Source organism: Gossypium hirsutum, chromosome A02 (assembly GCF_007990345.1).
Source record: "Gossypium hirsutum isolate 1008001.06 chromosome A02, Gossypium_hirsutum_v2.1, whole genome shotgun sequence".
In the NCBI taxonomy this organism is placed as follows: Eukaryota; Viridiplantae; Streptophyta; class Magnoliopsida; order Malvales; family Malvaceae; genus Gossypium; species Gossypium hirsutum.
The window spans coordinates 18,405,853-18,411,746 of NC_053425.1; the positions used below are offsets into that span (position 1 = coordinate 18,405,853).

The window sequence follows — 5,894 nt, forward strand, 5'->3', positions numbered from 1 at the left end:
CTTGACTTGGGATTCTTAGAAACATATAACTATTTGCATTGCACCCCTAACTTCTTCTCCTCATTCAATTGATGATCACATTTAAATGTTTATATCTCACCATAGATTTTCATAGTTAATTTATTTTTCTATAGATCAATGGTAGACCTAGAAGTGGCCAAGAAAGGTCTACCAAATAAGATCGGTATCTCACGATCCTTTTCAAAATCAAGTACCACAAAATCTGTGGGGATAATAAAACTTCACACTTTGACTAACATATCTTTCATTACCCCTTTCGAACGTACCGAAGACCTGTCAACCAACTGTAATGTTATCTAAGTAGTTTTTAGATCCCCTAGCCCGAGGTTTTTAAAAATCGATAGAGGCATTAAATTAATACTAGCTCCTAGATCGCATAGAGCTCTATTAAAATGAATACTCGCTATCTCTATGGGAATAGTAAAACTTCCCAGGTCTTTCAATTTTTGAGGCACCTGTCTTGAAATAATTACCCTATATGAAGCACTTAAGTTAACTTGTTCTCCTACCTTAATTTTCTTACACCTCACCATCATTTCCTTTAAAAACTTGGCATACTTGGGAACCTTCTCAATTAACTCAATTAAAGGTAGATTAACATTTAATATTTTAAATAGGTTCAAAAAACTTAGAAATTCGTCCTCATCCCTCTTTTGTTTTTCTTCAAGTCTCATAGGGAATAGGATTTTTGTGATTTTGGCATCTTTAGGTGTTTCTTTTTCCAATTCAGTCGATGGTGCCTTTATCTCTTCTAGCCTTAGTTCTTCTTTAGTTTTTGGGAATTCCTCTTATGAATTATTAGTATTCTCCACAACTACCTCCGGAGTTGGGTTTTTTGGGCTACTCAGTACTTTGCCCGGTTGAAGTGCTATCACCTTTACATGGTCTTTACCTTTCTTCCACGAATTATCTTCTATATTGCTAGGAATACCTGTGCCAATTTGTCTTTTGACGTTGCCCATCATGCTTACCAATTGACTCATTTGATCCTCAACTTTAGTCAATGTTCTTGTGGAGTTGGTACAGTCAGATTACACTTCCTTGACATATATTATCATTGACTGCATAACTCCCTCTATTCTATCCAGATGCTGAGCACCTGCAGTATCGTCATTTGGGTTGACCCTATCCTAGGGTTTCTGCAAATAAGAAGGTTGGTAATTAGTGTTTTTAAGTTTATTTAAATTATACCTACTCATTGGTTCCCCCATCTTAGATTTTGATGATTTCTCCAACCGAGATTATATGTATTCGAATAAGGATTTCCACCCATATTCCCAACATAATTTACATCTTCAGCCGGATTGTTGATATAATGAAAGAGCAGTTTGTCTCCCCTATGCATTGATGATGTAGAAGTAGATTCGATACGGTTGAGTCTATCCACTATCCGTTGACACTTGTCATCCTCTTGGGTAGCTTTTACCCTAACGGGTTTCTGACCATATGTGAATCGTTCAGTTGGCCATTTACAGGAGTTTAGTGCTATGTTCTCAATGATTTCATACGCGTTCTTGTGTATTATGTTCGTAAGGGCTCCTCCTGTTGCTCCATCTAATCCAGATCGTGTATTTGCATCCAACCCATTATAAAATACCTACAGTTTCATTCACTTAAAAAATTCGTGGTGCGGGCATTTTTGAATCAACATTTTGAAATGTTCCTATGCCTCACAGAAACTTTTTCCCTCCATCTGTCTAAAGACAGCAATCTTTTATCTAAGCTGAACTGTTTTGCTAATCTGGAAGAACTTTTGTAAGAATTTTCCAACGAGTTCATCCTATGTTATGATAAATCATGGTACCTATGAGTCTAACTAGGAAAAAGCGTTATCAATTAAGGAGAAGGGAAATAGCTAAACACGAATAGTGTCATCAATGACACCGTCATATTTAAAAGTATCACAAAGTTGGAGAAACTTTTTTAAATACTGATTAGGGTCCTCTATCATAGTGCCCTTGAAATGCAGATTGTTCTGGATCATTTGAATCATAGTCGGTTTGATCTCGAAAGTATTAGTTGTAATTTCCAGCCTTGCTATACTTTTTTGAACCATATCCAGACTTGGTAATGCATAATCCCTTAAAGTTCTCTCGTTCTGAGCCATCTATATGTTTGTGGGAAGCTATGGTACTGGTGGGTTTTTTAGGGCGTTATCGTTAGCGTCATCAAATAGTGGATTTTCATGTGGTACATTACCTGCAGCAGGTGGTGGATCTTGCATCTACTATTATTGTTGCTGATGGCGATTTTTTTGGATTATATTTTATGGATCAGTGCCTGCAATAATAGGTGTGCCCTGCTGCGAGTCATGCACTACACCTAAAAAGAGAATATTAGTAAAAATAAATAAAATTGTACCTATAACCTAGAAATTTCCTAATTATTCTTTTACATGCAAAAATTAAAATTAACCTAGTAACGTCACCTCTAAAGCAACGACGCCAACAACTTGACTGCCTCCGAACATACTAATGTTTAGAGTGTGAATACTGCAATAAAATATAGAATGACAAGGCGGTATCCGCAAGTACACGAGTCGAGTTGTAATATAGTGTTACAATAAAGTAAGTGAATACTTTGAGGATCGTACTTAAGGGAGGCGAGTGCTAGATCTATTCTAACCTAAACACTAAAAAATCTAATTAGTACTTTTAAATAAATTATAGTACGAGAGCAAAAAGGGGGTTTTATGGATTTTATAATAATAATACTAAAATAACAAAAAATAAATAAAACATAAGAGATAGAAAAGTAGAGTAAACCAAATCTCGATTATGGGTGATTAGCTCGCTTTGGTAATCCCAATCAACTGTTGCTTCAGGTTTCTCGTCAATCAACTAGTCGCTACCCTAGCAAGATCTTTCGATTTTCCACTAACATAATGGGTCAGTAAGAACTATTTATCTTCCGACCTCACAGTTTAGATTGGCTTGGGGTGAAGGTGTTCACGAATGGGCAATACCAAATTTGAGTTAATTTTCACCTTGATGACTTCCCAAGGTTACCAGGCCCACGATTTGTTTCACATTCTTCCTTTCCCAAATAGTTGATTCGTTGAGTAACCCTACAAAACAGTTAACATATCATACCTCCACTCGCTAATCCCCTATCAAGGGATTAGTTCCTCATGGCTTTCATAAAAAACATGAAATAGATTGAAGAATTAATCATAATGAATGAATTGAAGTAAAGAGCTTAAGAAAAGCCTAATTGATATTAATAATAAATGCAAATCTACAGAAGTTGATCTCCTTCACAATTCAGATCTTTTGAAATAAAACAAAGACAAATAAGCTAAACTCTAGAAAACCTAAAAAAGTAAGAAAAAAAAACTTACAAAAACATAACTAAAACCTAATAGAAATGTTTGCTTTCAAGCTCCTAAAAAGCAAAAATTAGTTTAATCTACTACATCAAATTACGCCAGGTCACATGTATATTGGGCCACTAGCAGGACATGTTAGTTGTTATCCAGGTTGGCGGCAATTGGTAGTGTAAGTTAGTTACTAACCAGTTAGCATGAGTACTAGGTTTGGTAGGGCATAATAGTTGCTAGCGATATGGGTGCTGCCTATAGTAGGACATGTTAGTTGTTAACCATGGCAAATAGCCCTGAACTCACGAGAACATGCATGCATTTGAAATGTTAAGAGATGTGATATATGTTCTGATATGTGATTGAGGGATCTGAGGTTTAACCTAAGGAAGAATTTGAATAGAGTAAGTTAGTTTGAGTTTGTATGAGAGTGTCCGCCAGAATGTCTCGGCTTGTAGAGTTGTTGTATGAGTCTATGTGCATGAGTTTATAGTTGTAATATCATACTTGCTTTTGTATTTCACCTAAAATGTTGAGTCTTTTCTATTTTGGAACTCATTAAGTTCTTATGAACTTGTCCCTCTTTTCTTTTCCCCTCTTTCAGGTGGTACTCTTTCATAGGTTGTGGAACAGATTTGGCCAAAAAAAGCGACTTCTGCAGTGAGCTTCGCTTGTGTTTGTTTATTAACATGCATATGATATTTAAGGGTGGTGTGTATTTTTATTTTGAATCTAAATTTGTAATAAAGTACCTTTTATCTAACTACAGTTTTATTTGAATGTTACCCTTTGAAGGATTGAATGAATTTTATGAATTATGTTATGTAAAGTGTTTTCTACTTGTATAAGCTAATTGTTTTATATGTTATAACCATAGTCAGAAATATTGTATTTTCAAAAGAAAGATTTTCAACTGAAAGTTTAAAACTCAATTACGTATACCAGTTTGGTTACTTGTGTTTTCGAAATTATTTTCTGATTTATCACCCAGTTCAATTGTTAAACTTTGGAACTAAGTTTAAGTCTACTTTCTATGTAATTGTTATTGAATGGTTGAAGCATGATAGATAAGTTAGTATTTCCTTAGGTGATATAAAGTGTGTTGGTGTCAATTTAAGGCAAAATGAATTGGTTGATTTTGGTACGAACTAAGGAATGAAATGACATGTATTTTAAGGTGATTTTTTGTAGGTGTGATGTGTGCTTTTAGGCATATATTGTATGCATTATGGTTTAGGCATGAAAAGGGACTAAAATGTGATATTTTTTACCTTCTGGCAAAAAGTATCGATATTATGGGTTGAAGTATCGATACTTTACCAAATGAACAATATTTTAAAACGACAGAATGCCAATTTGGTATCAATACCGATATCAAGTATCGATACTTAATCCCAAGGATAGATACTCTATAAAGGTATCGATACAAATTGACTTGTGTCCATAATTTTGAAAATGAAAAAATGCCAAAACGAGTATCGATACTTCTTAATAGGGGTACCGATACCTACTTCCAAGTATCGATACTTGCGTATTTTAACTTGATTTTAGAAACATCAAAGCTAATAATGGTATTGGTACTTGACTTGGGTATCGATACCTATGCTTATATTTTGAAAATTTTGTCGTTTGGTCCTTATTTATGCTCAAGCGTAACGACCTGATAGTCGCTGGTGTCGAAAAATGCATTTACGAGACTCTATTTTCGTAAATCAAATTCTTAAATATTTATTAAAAATATTTACGAAGTCAGTTGTGTTAGTTAATTAGGTTTCGGTTAGGTGAATTTGCATGAATTAAAAGTAATTAGGTATAAGGACTAAATTACATAAAGGGTGAAAGTTGAATTGTATATTAAAGAAAAACATTAAAGGGGACTAAAGAAGCAATTATGCCATTTTCCTTTAAATGAGCCAGCACAAGGTGTAATATTATTATAAAATTTAAGTTAAAATATATATTATAATATAAAACCTTCAGAATTAAGTATATATATTATAAAATTATAATAAAACAAAATAAGAAAAAGAGAAAGAAAGAAGCAAAAACGAAACATAAAGGAAAGAAAAGAAAAAGGGAAAGAAAGAAAGAAGAAAGACAAGGCTAGGGTTCAAAGTTTCCAAGTTCAATTCGTTAGTCAATTTAGTCCATTTTTCTTGTAATTTTTATGTTTTTGGAATCTCGGTGTTAAATACTACCCGACCCATGCTGAAATGTTAGAAATTATTGAGTTTTTAAGTGTTGTTAATTTTGAATAATTTTAGTATTAGGGATTAAATTGATAGATTTTTAAGTTAGAAATAAAAAAGTATTGAATTGTAGAATAAATTGTAAATTTTGAGTAATAGGGACTAAATTGTGAAAAATTTGAAATTTAGGAATTTAAGTGAAAATGGGGAGTTAAATTTAGTTTAAAGTGGAATTTGTATGAAAAGATAAGATTAATTATGAAGAAATAAAATTAGTCTCAATTTAGGGACTAAATTGGAATTTAGGCAAATATTGAGTAAAAATTGAAATTTTCAATATGAAATTAAATTGTGTTGTATTGATG

General features: G+C 33.2%; 1 non-coding gene across 1 annotated transcript; it reads left to right on the forward strand.

Moving 5' to 3' along the window:
- The first annotated feature begins 1,640 nt into the window (after nucleotides 1-1,640).
- On the forward strand, nucleotides 1,641-1,746 carry LOC121216725 (small nucleolar RNA R71). Its single transcript, XR_005912902.1, has one exon. It is a non-coding gene; the product is annotated as a small nucleolar RNA R71 (small nucleolar RNA).
- The last annotated feature ends 4,148 nt before the right edge of the window (nucleotides 1,747-5,894 follow it).